Consider the following 16200-nt stretch of genomic DNA (forward strand, 5'->3'; position numbering starts at 1 on the left):
AATTTAAAATCTGGTTCCTAAATCTCTGTCTTACCATTATATAATCTATCTGAAACCTTTTAGTATCTCCAGGGTTCTTCCATGCATACAACCTTCTTTCATGATTCTTGAACCAAATGTTAGCTATGATTAAGTTATGCTCTGTGCAAAATTCTACCAGGCAGCTTCCTCTTTCATTTCTTAGCCCCAATGCATATTCACCTACTACGTTTCCTTCTCTTCCTTTTCCTACTGTCGAATTCCAGTCACCCATGACTATTAAATTTTCGTCTCCCTTCACTACCTGAATAATTTCTTTTATCTCATAATACATTTCATCATTTTCTTCTTCATCTGCAGAGCTAGTTGGCATATAAACTTGTACTACTGTGGTAGGCGTGGGCTTCGTGTCTATCTTGGCCACAATAATGCGTTCACTATGCTGTTTGTAGTAGCTTACCCGCACTTCTATTTTTTTATTCATTATTAAACCTACTCCTGCATTAATCCTATTTCATTTTGTATTTATAACCCTGTATTCACCTGACCAAAAGTCTTGTTCCTCCTGCCACCGAACTTCACTAATTCCCACTATATCTAACTTTAACCTATCCATTTCCCTTTTTAAATTTTCTAACCTACCTGTCCGATTAAGGGATCTGACATTCCACGCTCCGATCCGTAGAACGCCAGTTTTCTTTCTCCTGATAACGACGTCCTATTGAGTTGTCACCGCCCGGAGATCCGGAATATTTTACCCAAGAGGTCGCCATCATCATTTAGTCATACAGTAAAGCTGCATGCCCTCGGGAAAAATTACGGCTGTAGTTTCCCCTTGCTTTCAACCGTTCGCAGTACCACAACAACAAGGCCGTTTTGGTTAGTGTTACAGGTCCAGATCAGTCAGTTATCCAGACTGTTGCCCCTGCAACTACTGAAAATGCTGCTACCCCTCTTCGAGAACCACACGTTTGTCTGGCCTCTCAACAGATACCCCTCCGTTGTGGTTGCACCTACGGTACGGCTATCTGTATCGTTGAGGCACGCAAGCCTCCCCACCAACGGCAAGGTCCGCGGTTCGGGGGGGGGGGGGGGAGGGAGGAAACTGCTAAATATAAAGCTAAAACTAAGAGGAGACAAGAATTAATCTCAGGAATATTTACAGCTGGCAAAATAAAAAAAAAACTAATTACGAAAAAACATCTAGATATGATATTACTATGTACAGTGTACATGCATTTGCAAGTGACTGTATACAATCTACACTAAATAGTATAGGAGGATATCTATGTATGGTGAAGAAAGGAATAGATGTAAAGTTTTGAGTTAGCTACGAAGGGTAATGAAATTGTGCCCCGCCTACTACAACACTTGTATTTTCAGGTGCAAAAGGTAAATCAAAACGACAACTCCACTATAAACATTCGTACTCTTCTAACATGAGATGATTGTTTAATATAGCTGCGTGTTGATGGAAAATGAATATGTATTTATTGAAAACGTGATGCGTTATTAGCCATCGAGCAACTATGTGTCTAGTTTTAAGTTAGTATTAAGTTTCCTTCCAGCGAACGTGGCACGGACACAATTTGGGAATGATAAGGAACACAATTGTTAGGTGTTAGGTACCAAAGCAAAAGGGCCTCACCGTAATATAAATAATGATAATTATAAAAATATATGTGTGAATGTTTGTGTATGGAAAGGCTACAGGACCGCAGACGTTATCGAAGCTGAATTGAGATCTCATTCTACCAAAGCACAAGGAGTCAGACCAGATACTATAAGTTGTTGATAAGGGCGCCAAGCATGTATGTTCATGCGTTTGCACATGATCACGAGCTACCCAAACATTGCCTTACAACTATTCACTAGCACAGTCTTTGTAGCGACATATGTAGACACAATATAATACACAAGAGTAATTTTCTGTTGTAAGAAGCTATAAGTAACAAACACTGAAGGACAATCATTGCAGGTATTTTCACAGGTGATGTCAATGACTCGTATAACACAGTGGTGTTATGTCAGGATTTACCACTAGGTAGAAAACACTAAATAAGTGAGGCAACACAAAAAGGAGTAAATGTTCATGAAGAATGTACTCAATAGTTATTACAGATAAACGAAGGGCTGAAGAAATAGAACAAAATGAATGCATCTTCCTTTCCATACAACCATTCATGTAGAGTAGTGGACACCTTCTAGCAGATTTGCATGAGGTGTAGCTAAGTGTAGCTATGTTGGCTTACCGCGATTTACGTGGCATGAAGTTTTCTTCTCTTCAGCATCTGGAATGACCGACGCTCGCGTCAGATAGGACGTATGGACGGAGGTTTATGCGTACCACGTGAAACTTACGTATACATTTTGCCTCGTTAATACTGAAAGATGAAACTTAAATTTCTTATGCAAAGCAAAGATAGTAAAATATAATTTTTGTGCGTTTGTAATTGCATTAACTAAAGATCCGAGTTGTCAGTTCCAGATTAGATCGACCGAAGAAAATGATATAAATCTAAACACAGAGAAGAGGTATTTCCGAATCCTCCGAGGCTGTCAGAACAGGAATTTCTCAACATTCGCCACAAGAATAATACTGTAGTGGCCTTTCAACGACACAGCTATAGCTTTCTAACTACATCCACGTTAAAACTTAGCTATGTTTCGGATTCCAGGTGAATTGTCAATGACGGAACACTAAGTCATTAAGAAAGGGAAATACAGTGCTTTTCGTAACCACACACAAATCATGAATGAAGTGTACTCTGAAGCAACTTTCAGAGATAACTTGCGTTGATTTGCGTTTTTTATAAGGAAATGTCTTTAGCACACCGCCAGTCTCACATATCTTGGCTGCTGAGAATTGCATTACGGTTCCTTCCTCATAACAAGGTTAGCTGCACATGTATTAATTAAAACAGCTTAAAGTATTATTAACAAACAACAGTTCCCATCAGAGCAAAATCCTTTTTGTCACACTACGTCGTTTAGCCACCTTCCAGAAGTCCTTCTCATTAGCAGGACCCGGACTTCGGAACAATCTCCTGTGATATGTTAGAGAACTAAATAACATCTGCAGCTTCAGAAGATAGTTAATGACACATCTTCTAAAGCAATAACAGTGATAATCATTGTCCATGTACGCACTCATTACCCTCGTACATCTTTCTTTCCAATCTGATCTTCTTCATTTCCCAATATTCTTAGCTGATATATTCTTCCTTTTCCAGAAGTCTTTGAATCAAAAAACATTTATTTTGTAGATGTATAATTTCTTCTTTTATCTGGCACTATTATTATGCTTATTATTGACAAATTTACCGTCATTCTTCTTCTTCTTATTATTATTAGGTTATTATTATTATTATTATTTCTCTTTCCTGTCTCAGACGTTATGTCTGGTTAAAAATGGAAAGTGACGCGGACCTTGATCAAGCGTGACTTCCTTTTAACTGTACTGTATATGTTACATTGCATTTAGGAACTTTAGGGTAATTGAACATGTATCAATAATTACAGATTTCTGTAGTTGTATATATAAGTTTGGATGTAGCTGTATTGCGCTGATGTACTGGTGGATATGGTGTGGTATGACTCCTGTAGTTGATAGTATAATTGGTATGATGTAACTTTATCCTGATGCCACATGTCTTTGACTTCCTCAGCCAGTTGGATGTATTTTTCAATTTTTTCTCCTGTTTTCTTCTGTATATTTGTTGTATTGGGTATGGATATTTCGATTAGTTGTGTTAATTTCTTCTTTTTATTGGTGATTATGATGACAGGTTTGATATGTGGTGTTGTTTTATCTGTTATAATGGTTCTGTTCCAGTATAATTTGTATTCATCATTCTCCAGTACATTTTGTGGTGCATATTTATATGTGGGAATTTGTTGTTTTATTAGTTTATATTGTATGGCAAGTTGTTGATGTATTATTTTTGATACGTTGTCATGTCTTCTGGGGTATTCTGTATTTGCTAGTATTGTACATCCGATTGTGATATGATCTACTGTTTCTATTTGTTGTTTGCAAAGTCTGCATTTATCTGTTGTGGTATTGGGATCTTTAATAATATGCTTGCTGTAATATCTGGTGTTTATTGTTTGATCCTGTATTGCAATCATGAATCCTTCCGGCTCACTGTATATATTGCCTTTTCTTAGCCATGTGTTGGCTGCGTCTTGATCGATGTGTGGCTGTGTTAGATGATATGGGAGCTTGCCATGTAGTGTTTTCTTTTTCCAATTTACTTTCTTTGTATCTGTTGATGTTATGTGATCTAAAGGGTTGTAGAAGTGGTTATGAAATTACAATGGTGTAGCCGATATATTTATATGAGTGATTGCTTTGTGTATTTTGCTAGTTTCTGCTCGTTCTATAAAGAATTTTCTTAAATTGTCTACCTGTCCATAATGTAGGTTTTTTATGTCGATAAATCCCCTTCCTCCTTCCTTTTATGCTTGATGTGAATCTTTCTGTTGCTGAATGTATGTGATGTATTCTATATTTGTAGCATTGTGATCGTGTAAGTGTATTGAGTGCTTCTAGGTCTGTGTTATTCCATTTCACTACTCCAAATGAGTAGGTCAATATTGGTATAGCATAGGATTTATAGCTTTTGTCTTGTTTCTTGCTGTTTTCAGTATTTTTGTTATTCTTCGTCTATATTTTTCTTTTAGTTCTTCTTTAATATTTGTATTATGTATTCCTATTTTTTGTCTGTATCCTAGATATTTATAGGCATCTGTTTTTTCCATCGCTTCTATGCAATCGCTGTGGTTATCCAATAAGTAATCTTCTTGTTTAGTGTGTTTTCCCTTGACTATGCTATTTTTCTTACATTTGTCTGTTCCAAAAGCCATATTTATAACATTGCTGAATACTTCTGTTATCATTAGTAATTGGTTGAGTTGTTGATTTGTTGATGCCAGTAGTTTTAGATCATCCATGTATAGCAAATGTGTGATTTTGTGTTGGTATGTTCCAGTAAAATTGTATCCATAATTTGTATTATTTAGCATGTTGGATAGTGGGTTCAGAGCAAGGCAGAACCAGAAAGGACTTAATGAGTCTCCTTGGTATATTCCACGCTTAATCTGTATTGGCTGTGATGTGATATTATTTGAATTTGTTTAGATATTAAGTGTGGTTTTCCAGTTTTTCGGTACTATGTTTAGGAACTGTATCAATTTGGGATCTACTTTGTAAATTTCCAATACTTGTAGTAACCTTGAGTGGGGTACACTATCAAAAGCTTTTTGGTAATCAATGTATGCGTAGTGTAGCGACCTTTGCTTAGTTTTAGCTTGATATCTCACCTCTGCATCTATTATCAGTTGCTCTTTACATCCTCGTGCTCCTTTGCAACAGCCTTTTTGTTCTTCATTTATACTTTTGTTCTGTGTTGTATGTGTCATTAATTTCTGTGTAATGACTGAAGTTAATATTTTGTATATTGTTGGTAGGCATGTTATGGATCGATATTTAGCTGGGTTTGCTGTGTCTGCTTGATCTTTAGGTTTCAGATAAGTTATTTCATGTGCAAGTGTATCAGGGAATGTGTATGGGTCTGCAGTGTAACTGTTAAATAATTTAGTTGGATGAGAATGTGTTGAGGTGAACTTCTTTAGCCAGAAATTTGCTATTTTATCTTTTCCAGGGGCTTTCCAATTGTGCGTAGAATTTATTGCTCGGGTGACTTCATGTTGCAAAATTATCACTTCGGGAATTTGTGGTATCATCTTATATGTGTCTGTTTCTGCTTGTATCCACCTTGCATACCTGTTATGTTGTACTGGGTTTGACCATATGTTGCTCCAGAAGTGTTCCATGTCTGTTATGTTTGGTGGGTTGTCTATTTTAATGTGTGTGTTATCTATTGTCTGATAAAATTTCTTTTGGTTTGTGTTGAATGTTTGGTTTTGTTTCCTTCTATTTTCACTTTTTTTGTTCCTTCTAAGTCGTTTGGCCAATACTTATAATTTCTGCTTCTTTTCATCTAATTGCTCTATCGCTTCTTGTTGTGAGATTTTACCTAGCCATTTCTTATAAATTGTGTCAGCTGTCCGATGTCTTTTCTCATTTTTTCTATTCTGATCTGTAGCCTGTGTTGCCATGCTGGTTTTGTGGGTTTCTCCTGTGTGTTGATTGGTTCTGATCTCTGCCTAGTGTGTATATTTAGTGTAGTGAGTGCTCCTATATAAACCAGTAGTTGTAACTCTTCCATAGTTGTATTTCTATTTATTATTATTATTATTATTATTATCACTATAAATGTCTGCAGTAGTATAAGTAATGCCAGTATTAACTTTATTACTTCATAGTCAAACTTATTTACTCACAGCGGCACTGAAGACACTCAAATAATTTTAATAACATTTGTCATACTAAAATCGTTATTTCCTTAGGTAACTATCATATAATATATACTGTATGTGTGAAACCCTGATGGGATGTAAGAGAGGGCCTGATGGCCCTAATCATATCAGCTTTAATTAATCAATTAATTAAACATGAAATGTCATCTAGGCACGGAAGCTCTTGCTTTACTTTTTACTATCAAGATCAGCGGACCGTTAAACTTTCCGGCCAGGAAGTATCACAGATATTTTCTAGACATAATATGTTTCAGTACCCATCACAATTATAAGTTTTCAAACCTGAGCGAATTTTTCACAAGCCCTATGGAATCCTTCACGGGTTCCACAGAGTACGCTGTGGTAATCTGTGAAGCGAAGCACAGGCAAGTCTCCATATGTTTCCATACTCTTTAGAGAAGCGAATGTTACAACGTAAGTATAAAAATACAATTAATTTGACGAAAGAGAGAGGTATGACTCTAACATAATCAACAGCATCTGTCTAAAATTTATTCTTTTACACAAGCACCTTGCTGGACATGAAGAAAGGTACTCCTTTCAGTCTTCTTCAGCATAAACTAGGAATAATTAACTTTGAAAGTTTTCTCCCTATTAATGACAATTACCTCTTCTCTCTCGTAGAATGACAATGGTGGTAACGATTACCGCGGTCGTCTTCTCGAAGATTATTCCCTCGTATTCGAAGATTTGACCTAATGGTTCATGATGCGCATAGAGGAGTACAGGTGTACTTCAAGCTCGCAGAAATACAATACTTGCCTTCCACGAACTGCCCACTTTTTATTTGTTAGGCACATATAGAACAAGATATGTCCGTGCACCACGGCGGACGAGAGCGGAAGAGTTATGTTACAAACATTAAAACTAGAGAGTTGGTGTTAAAAGATTTGAAGCTATAGAGTTTTCTTTTTTTTAATTTTCCTGCTGCCCTCTCAGATTATATCAATACGGCGTGATATGGATTCATATATCTTTGGCGCATTCAACTGGCGCCTGTATGAATTAATACATCTCGTTTTGCTATAGGATAAATCTTATAGATACCTACAACAACTGCCCCCCCCCTCCCTACTGTATGTTGACATGTTTCACTATCAACAGACGACAGTATGCAGTAGCGGTCCAATCTATCCTCTTCAATTTTTCTGTCTTTAAGCATTTTAAATTATGATTTCTGGCCTGTATGGGTACGAAAGAACTTTATTGGTGGCGAAATTCTTAATTTGTTTCTTGCCCAGGACTTGTCAGCGTTATGATATGTACATTTATGCTTACAAATAATTTACAATAAGCGCATTTGAAAGTCAAAGTTTTTAGTCCTCTTACTGGAGTATAATCATTGCCGGCTAACGGCATGGTTAAGCACATGCGCATCCTCTCCGAGTTTGTAATACCATTTCAGTTTTTATGACGAAGTTTGCTCAGAAAGTGTTCATCACGTTGCTTCAAAGTGCTATGCTGTGGCGTGTATATACTTGTATTGTCGTGCTTCGACGGGTAGGCTCATCATTTAAGGCTCAGGGCAGAGGTACCATGTCGTAGTTCACATGTTTCAGTGAACGATCCCAACTCGTGCGTTCAGCACCACGTCGAGACTTGATCGAGGTTAAGGTAAGTTTACATTGTTTTGTACTTCATTCCGAGCCCTTTCTTTTGTCAAATGTCTGTCGTCCCTCGACGCTAACGAGGGTAGAAATGTTTTGCTTTTGGTAAGCACTCGCACCTGTTTTTCACTTTGACACATGGGTACACTAGTTTGCTGTATTTGTTAAGCTTTCGTATAACTTCAAAGTCCTTTTTTGTGATTCGATCTTTGAACATAGTCCTGGCCTTACAATACATTACATACAAATGAATTTCACAATACATCATTATTCTCTTAAACTAGGCATCTAATGGTTTATTCGCTTCACTACTCGTTCGAACTGATACTATTATGGACATCATTTTCTATTATCTTCGTCCCAGGGACCTTTTCGGCATCACATTACGATTTGCGATCACTTCGAGCTACGGAAACTAAAATACATGGATTATATGCCCGACATTTACCACAACCCAGCACCTAATCTCATATGACAATACTTGGTGTCTCATATGGTATTGAACGCGATGATTAATGCCAAAAATTTCTTACAAACAAAAAAATTTGAAATTCGAGCTGTGTGCTGTGTTGTAGCGCGCCGTTATCGCTGCGTGTGTTAGTGTCAACAGTGCAGTGATTGCCAGATCGACCGGAGCGGCTAATTAAGGAAGCCATCAGCATGCTGCCGGGAGTGTTTAGCTTTGCCCCACTGTTAACACAGCCGCCTACCGTTACTCGGCGCCACCCAGAGTGTCAATAACGCGGGCGAAAGCCACGCTATTTCCGGGGAATGTGCTAGCTGATATATAGACTCTCACGTTGTCTTCAACATCTATTCCTCATTACAAGGCTTATCTTATCGCAAATTCCTGTTACAAAACACTTACAGAACGTAAAAATAACAGCACAGCCGAACTTCACACATTAGATACCGCATGAACGTCCTTTTAGGTAGACTAACACTGCAATTCAAGCTGACTGTACAACTCGACCAGCAAGGAGGAATGAAATAGACTGCCTGACAAAACAGGTGAAGCACTCAGAAGACATGGTCGGATGTCAGTGTAGCTTCATACACGTACACATAATGGGCAGGTATGTAAATCATTAGATTTACAATTCTCTCTTATGACAGACAGCGTTATCAGCACCTGAGGCGATATGAAAGTGATCTGATTGTTGGGCTCCATTTGATCGCTGGCTTGTCGAATCGTGCGGTATGCAGATATTTTGGGGCATTCAGATGTAACAATGACCATACGTTATAGGTCCTACTGCTTGCGAACTTGAGGGAACACAGACTCGTCATCAAGGTTGAGTTGACCACATCTGACCACAACAAGGGGGTATCGCTGTATTGCGCACCAAGAAAATTGAAACGCCTTCACTTATGTACACTCCTGGAAATGGAAAAAAGAACACATTGACACCGGTGTGTCAGACCCACCATACTTGCTCCGGACACTGCGAGAGGGCTGTACAAGCAATGATCACACGCACGGCACAGCGGACACACCAGGAACCGCGGTGTTGGCCGTCGAATGGCGCTAGCTGCGCACCATTTGTGCACCGCCGCCGTCAGTGTCAGCCAGTTTGCCGTGGCATACGGAGCTCCATCGCAGTCTTTAACACTGGTAGCATGCCGCGACAGCGTGGACGTGAACCGTATGTGCAGTTGACGGACTTTGAGCGAGGGCGTATAGTGGGCATGCGGGAGGCCGGGTGGACGTACCGCCGAATTGCTCAACACGTGGGGCGTGAGGTCTCCACAGTACATCGATGTTGTCGCAAGTGGTCGTCGGAAGGTGCACGTGCCCGTCGACCTGGGACCGGACCGCAGCGACGCACGGATGCACGCCAAGACCGTAGGATCCTACGCAGTGCCGTAGGGTACCGCACCGCCACTTCCCAGCAAATTAGGGACACTGTTGCTCCTGGGGTATCGGCGAGGACCATTCGCAACCGTCTCCATGAAGCTGGGCTACGGTCCCGCACACCGTTAGGCCGTCTTCCGCTCACGCCCCAACATCGTGCAGCCCGCCTCCAGTGGTGTCGCGACAGGCGTGAATGGAGGGACGAATGGAGACGTGTCGTCTTCAGCGATGAGAGTCGCTTCTGCCTTGGTGCCAATGATGGTCGTATGCGTGTTTGGCGCCGTGCAGGTGAGCGCCACAATCAGGACTGCATACGACCGAGGCACACAGGGCCAACACCCGGCATCATGGTGTGGAGAGCGATCTCCTACACTGGCCGTACACCACTGGTGATCGTCGAGGGGACACTGAATAGTGCACGGTACATCCAAACCGTCATCGAACCCATCGTTCTACCATTCCTAGACCGGCAAGGGAACTTGCTGTTCCAACAGGACAATGCACGTCCGCATGTATCCCGTGCCACCCAACGTGCTCTAGAAGGTGTAAGTCAACTACCCTGGCCAGCAAGATCTCCGGATCTGTCCCCCATTGAGCATGTTTGGGACTGGATGAAGCGTCGTCTCACGCGGTCTGCACGTCCAGCACGAACGCTGGTCAAACTGAGGCGCCAGGTGGAAATGGCATGGCAAGCCGTTCCACAGGACTACATCCAGCATCTCTACGATCGTCTCCATGGGAGAATAGCAGCCTGCATTGCTGCGAAAGGTGGATATACACTGTACTAGTGCCGACATTGTGCATGCTCTGTTGCCTGTGTCTATGTGCCTGTGGTTCTGTCAGTGTGATCATATGATGTATCTGACCCCAGGAATGTGTCAATAAAGTTTCCCCTTCCTGGGACAATGAATTCACGGTGTTCTTATTTCAATTTCCAGGAGTGTATATGGCATCAGAGAACAAGTAATGGACTCCTGCAACAACATGTGCCATCCCACACCGTTGGTGGGACACTAGCAGCAGCTGAACTAGGGAATTACCGTCTCACTCAAAGGCTGTTGTTAACACCACAACAGAAATGGCGGTATTTGGAGTGGTGCAGTGTGTGGGAAGCATGGACTGCCGATGAATGGCGCTACATGTTTTCAACGATGAACAGATTTTCCCCCTACCTCAGATGACCATCGTTGGGTGTATGGTGGCAGCTTGGGGGAGGTCCCATTCTTCCACCTGGTTTGGACTGGCAGAGCGCTGTTGTTCCATGGTCTGGGGAACTTCCAGGAATTGCTGAAGGTCTTGGCTGCTAGCGCTTGAAGGAACACAGACGGCACAACAGTATATAGAGACATTATGCATTCTCATGTGATACCTCTCCTGTAACAGTAACATGGTGCCATTCTTCAACAGGCCACTGCTCGTCCACAAATGGCACGCCTGTCTCTATGAAATGTCTGCGTGATGTTGATGTTCAGATCCCCTGATACATCCCCAATAGAACATGTGTGGGACCAACTCAGACGTCACCTCTGTCCCAGTGCTAGTATCGAAGCTATTAAGGACCAGTTAGGAGAGTTATGGGCCAGATAGTCCCAGGAGAGGATACAACAGGCATATGACCGACTCCCTTCCTAACCGAATCAGTGTATGCATCTATATCTGGGTCGGCGAAAGTTGATCCCTGACAGACGCAGTGGGCTGGGCGCGGAAGCTTCTCACGCCTCCCGCGCCCAAAGCCGTGTTGTCACAGCTCTGTAGACGTCCATTGTTCCACCTGCAACCGCTAGCGCTACGCAATTGAACGCTCGCAACAGCGCTACCCGGCTGCCGGGAAGCTTCTTGGGAAGCTTCTTACGCTATCTCGACTATAGACCAGATGGAGTGGAACGTCATACGAATAAGTGAGTACGTAGCACCGAATTCTCTGTAAATTTGACTCAGTTTTGTAGTCTCCAATGTACCACCTCAAGCTGTGAAGTTTCTTTTCCTCCTTCTCTTCTGGGTGTATTATTTTTTGTCAAGCAGTGTATTAATGTTTTAGTATATGGGATATCATGTCTGATTAATCCAACTAATGCAAATTTTCTTCTTTGTTACATTGTTTTACGGCAGATGTCGACTGGCCGCTCTCCAGTTTGCCCTGTCCTGTGCCAGTTCCTGAATCTGCTGGTAACTTCGCCCCTTTTTAGTGACATCTGGCGCTCCCTGTTGCCTCCTTACTCTCTCCTGTTCCCTGCAATCTGCCCTTCAACGACTCTTCGTTGCAGGCAGTTTCCTCGTATTATATGTCCAAGCCAAGATTTCTTCTCATTCTTATTATTTGCACTAGTTCTCCTTCCTCTCAAGTACTTCTTCAGTCGTCATTCTGTCAGTTTATTTAATTTTCAGCAATTTTCTCCGCCACATTTAAAACGAACCATGTATTTTCGTTCATTCTTTTTGCCTGACCATAATCCACTGCCAGACAATATCACATACTAGATAAAACAATTGACGAAATTGTGTCAGTAAGTGAGTTTATTCCATCTCTATGCACGCCGACCGCACACTGTTCTTTTTTATTTATGGTTGTTGGGTGACAACAGCAACGAGAGATGCAGTGGCCAACAAAGAATAGAATTAACAGCTACTAGTGATAGTACCGAGAATGCACTATATTTTGGAGGATTTCATAAAATTATATCTTCTTAGCTCTGAAATTTAATACGTGATACAACCGAAACTCGTGCAGGTGATATGAAATTTTAATTTTTATTTCATCCGATATAATGCGGCGTTTCGTGTGGTACTCGCTCACTTGAGACTCGTATTTTGCATGTGCTCCATTACATAAGCCTGTTGTGTTGTTATCCATGGTTGAAGCTAATTTCGTATACAACTATAACGAGATTTCTCAAAGTGGAGATATATAAGATATCTCTCCAAGGAAACTCTTCCGGCAACGATTACACGTAGAGAGATCCAGAGAACAAACAAAAATTGTGCAGAATTTATCGTTTGAGGGCATCACTTGGTTACCACGTAGATCTGGCGGAAATAGATTTAGTGTTTCATTATCAGGTGAATAAACATTATTTAGCTCCGATCATTGACTAACTGTTTAATTAGATTGGAAGCTAATTTACTGTCGTGTCGCGAACACTGGCGGTATTTGAAGGACATGAAGAGATGTTGAAAATATAATATACCCGCTTGAAACATATATATTAAGATTTATTATTACAGTCACGTCCGGAACACGAGAACGCATCTATGGATTTCTGCACGTGGGGACATGTCGCTTTACATCAGTCTCGCGTGCAGTTAAGTGATATGTCTTTAGTGCGTTGATCTATTATCTCAGTGGCGGTGGTCTGTGACGTCACCGAAAGTGGCGACACGCGTGCGCTTGAAGATAATTATGTTAGCAGTTCTCGTCCGACCATGATCTCTGTGTATGTGCTGTCTGTGAAGACTGGCGGCCTACCTGTGTGCGCCAGGGCGTCTTCACATTTTGGGGACGACGATTTGCACCAAGAAAGTTTTCCAGGAGCTTCTGAGTCCCACACAAATGAGACCGACACTTTCAAACAATGGCTTAAGAGGACGGCTCTTCTTCCCAAGATACTGGCACTTATCAAGCATTTGTTTTAGTCCACTCTGAACGTTCTCTGGACCTCGAGTCTGCATTTCATCGTTATTACACAGGGGTATTCAGTTCCTCTGAGAATCGTGAGTGCTGTTCCAACGCACTTGTCATGTCTGCTTACTGTAACCATTATTTGTGATTTACTCTCTTCCCTAATTTAGACACAATAGGGCCACAAAGTCTGCGAAAGTCCTAAGTGGATGTAACTTAGCTAACAGATGAAACTTCCTGGCAGATTGAAATTGTGTCCCGGACCGAAACTCAAAACTGAAATCGCTGCCCTCCGTATGCAAGAGCTCCGCCGACTGAGCTATCCAAGTACAGCTCGCGACCCACAGTCGCAGCTTTACTTCTACCAGTATCTCATCTCATACTTTCCAAACTTCACGGAAGTTCTGCTCCATACCTTGCGGGACTAACATTCCTGGAAGAAATGATGTTGCCGAGCAGAGACATTGCTTAGCCACACCCTAGGGAATTATTTCCAGAATGCATTTTGATTCTGCAACGGAGTGTGCAGTAATTCTAAACTTCCTGGCAGATTAAAATTGTGTACGTGAGTAGGGCTCGAAACTGGGGTCTTTGCCTTTCGCGACCAAGTGCTCTATCGACAGAGCTACCCAAGCATAACTCAGGAGTAACCCTCACAGCTGTACCTCTGCCAGTGACTCGTCTCCTGTGCTCCAAACTTAACAAAATTTAACACAGATACCTTGCGTGAGGGCGGATATGAGTCGCGCTTGGATAGCGGCATTTCGCCGCGAAAGGCAAATGACCCAGGCCCGAGTATCAGTCGGGTACACAGTTTTAATCAGCCACTAAGTTTAAAATCAGCGCAAACTCCGCTGCAGAGTGAAAATCCATTCTGTTAGCTAAGAAATATCTGGTAGTGGCACTTAGGCCATCAACTCATCACGTTTGTTCTGTATACGACACATGCAACCTTTCGGCCGATCTATTAATGCCCTCCAATGCTGATTACATGTTAACACCAGCAGACTTGTACTTTAATCTTAGTGAATTGAGGCTACTTTGCATGCACGCGGTAACAAATATGGTACTGAGATTCATTTCTGATAATGTCAAACCCTGCTTCGGATTGTCGATAAATCTTCTGTGACAGCGCATCACCGAGTTCCAGTATATAGGCTTTATGTATCAGGTAATCGCTTTCTGAGGCTGTGAGCCGCCGGGAGTCCAGCCATCGGCGAATATTTCCATCGATTGAGAATCTCGTCCCACGGCTGGAGGCAAACACTGCAAGCTGTCCCAGTTGAAAATAATCATGTCTGTGTTCTTGAATTAGTACTAGCATTATTGGAATCTGGGTCAGTGAACGATTCTTACGACAGTGTGTGGCTCTGTAGTCGGACGGGTGGGTCGCCCACCGTTGTACTTCTGCCATAATTCCAGCCCCTGCTGTCATTGATAAGGTTTGCCAGACAAACGCTGATCAAACATCTGAAATCCAGCGTGTATTCCAGCAGTAAATAAAGAGTAAAAGAAGTTAAATATAATGAGTGGAGCCAAAATACTAAATAATATTGTCAACACAGTGACAAGGTTGAGATGAATACTGAATACTGTAACTAACTAAATTAAACTACGTCCGAACGGTCCCAACGGTACCGACCGGCCGCCGCGTCATCCTCAGCCGAAAGGCGTCTCTGGATGTGTGTATGGAGGGGGATGTGGTCAGCACACCGCTCTCCTGGCCGTATGTCAATTTCCGAGACCGGAGACACTACTTCTCAATCAAGTAGCTCCTAGGTTTGCCTCACAAGGGCTGAGTGGACCCCGCTTGCCAACAGCGATCGGCAGACCGGATGGTCACCCATCCAAGTGCTACCCCAGTCCAACAGCGCTTAACTTCTATGATCTGACGGGAACCGGTGTTACCACTGCGGCAAGGCCGTTGGCACTGAATTCATAAGGCTGGGAATATTTTGTTCCATTGCTGTGAGCTTCCAGATTTGACTACATTGTTTGTTACCTTGTATTCAGCTGTTTCCTATGGTAATAACGAACCATGTATGGTTATGTGAGAAAAGAAATGCTGAGACAGACTTCATAAGTTTTCAAGAGAAGGTCTGAAGGACCTGAAAGAAGGAAAACTGTGAATGTAATGAAAACAATATTAAGTTTGTATCTACAATAAGAACACAAAGAAAGATAATGGTTTTAAATGAAATTACAAAATGCGTGTCGGTCTCCACTTGAATACGGCCGGATCTACGGATATTTACCGTGTGATGTTGTCTGAAACGTCGAAACCACAGCAGACGGCCTCCTCATGGTGTCGAGATATAGATCAGCGTCTTGTTGCAGCTGTGGCTGCCCCATGCAATCGCGTATGTGCAAAACTAATGTCCGTGCTGCCGGACGAAATACAAAACTCCGTCGCACAGACTGGAGCAGAAGCGACCGCTTCCCTTCGAAGAAAAAACGCGAGAGTTGTTAATTTCTGTAGCTATCAGACGGACTTGGCGCCCCGCACCAGCGCGCGTCCTGTAGTAACAATTTTCTTATGAACTACCAATCACCGTCACTCTCGCTCACTGTCTGGACGGCCAGCTGCTGTCCAATCAGCGTTGCTTTTGGGAGGCGCCCGTTGTCTGAGGCCACTGGCCCGAGCGTCAGAATTCGCGGAATGTCCCTCTGCTGCCCGGCGACGGTGCCGCCTTTGTCTGGTACGGGCGTCTGGTCTGGGGTAAGATCAAAGGGACGCTTATGCACAGGATGCCGACTTG

At 42.2% G+C, this 16200-nt stretch overlaps 1 pseudogene; it reads right to left on the bottom strand.

Annotated features, from left to right (window-relative positions):
- Window positions 1–15252: 15252 nt before the first annotated feature.
- LOC126424209 (5S ribosomal RNA) lies at window positions 15253–15370 on the bottom strand (annotated as a pseudogene).
- Window positions 15371–16200: the final 830 nt, after the last annotated feature.

This window comes from Schistocerca serialis, chromosome 1 (genome assembly GCF_023864345.2).
Source record: "Schistocerca serialis cubense isolate TAMUIC-IGC-003099 chromosome 1, iqSchSeri2.2, whole genome shotgun sequence".
In the NCBI taxonomy this organism is placed as follows: domain Eukaryota; kingdom Metazoa; phylum Arthropoda; class Insecta; order Orthoptera; family Acrididae; genus Schistocerca; species Schistocerca serialis.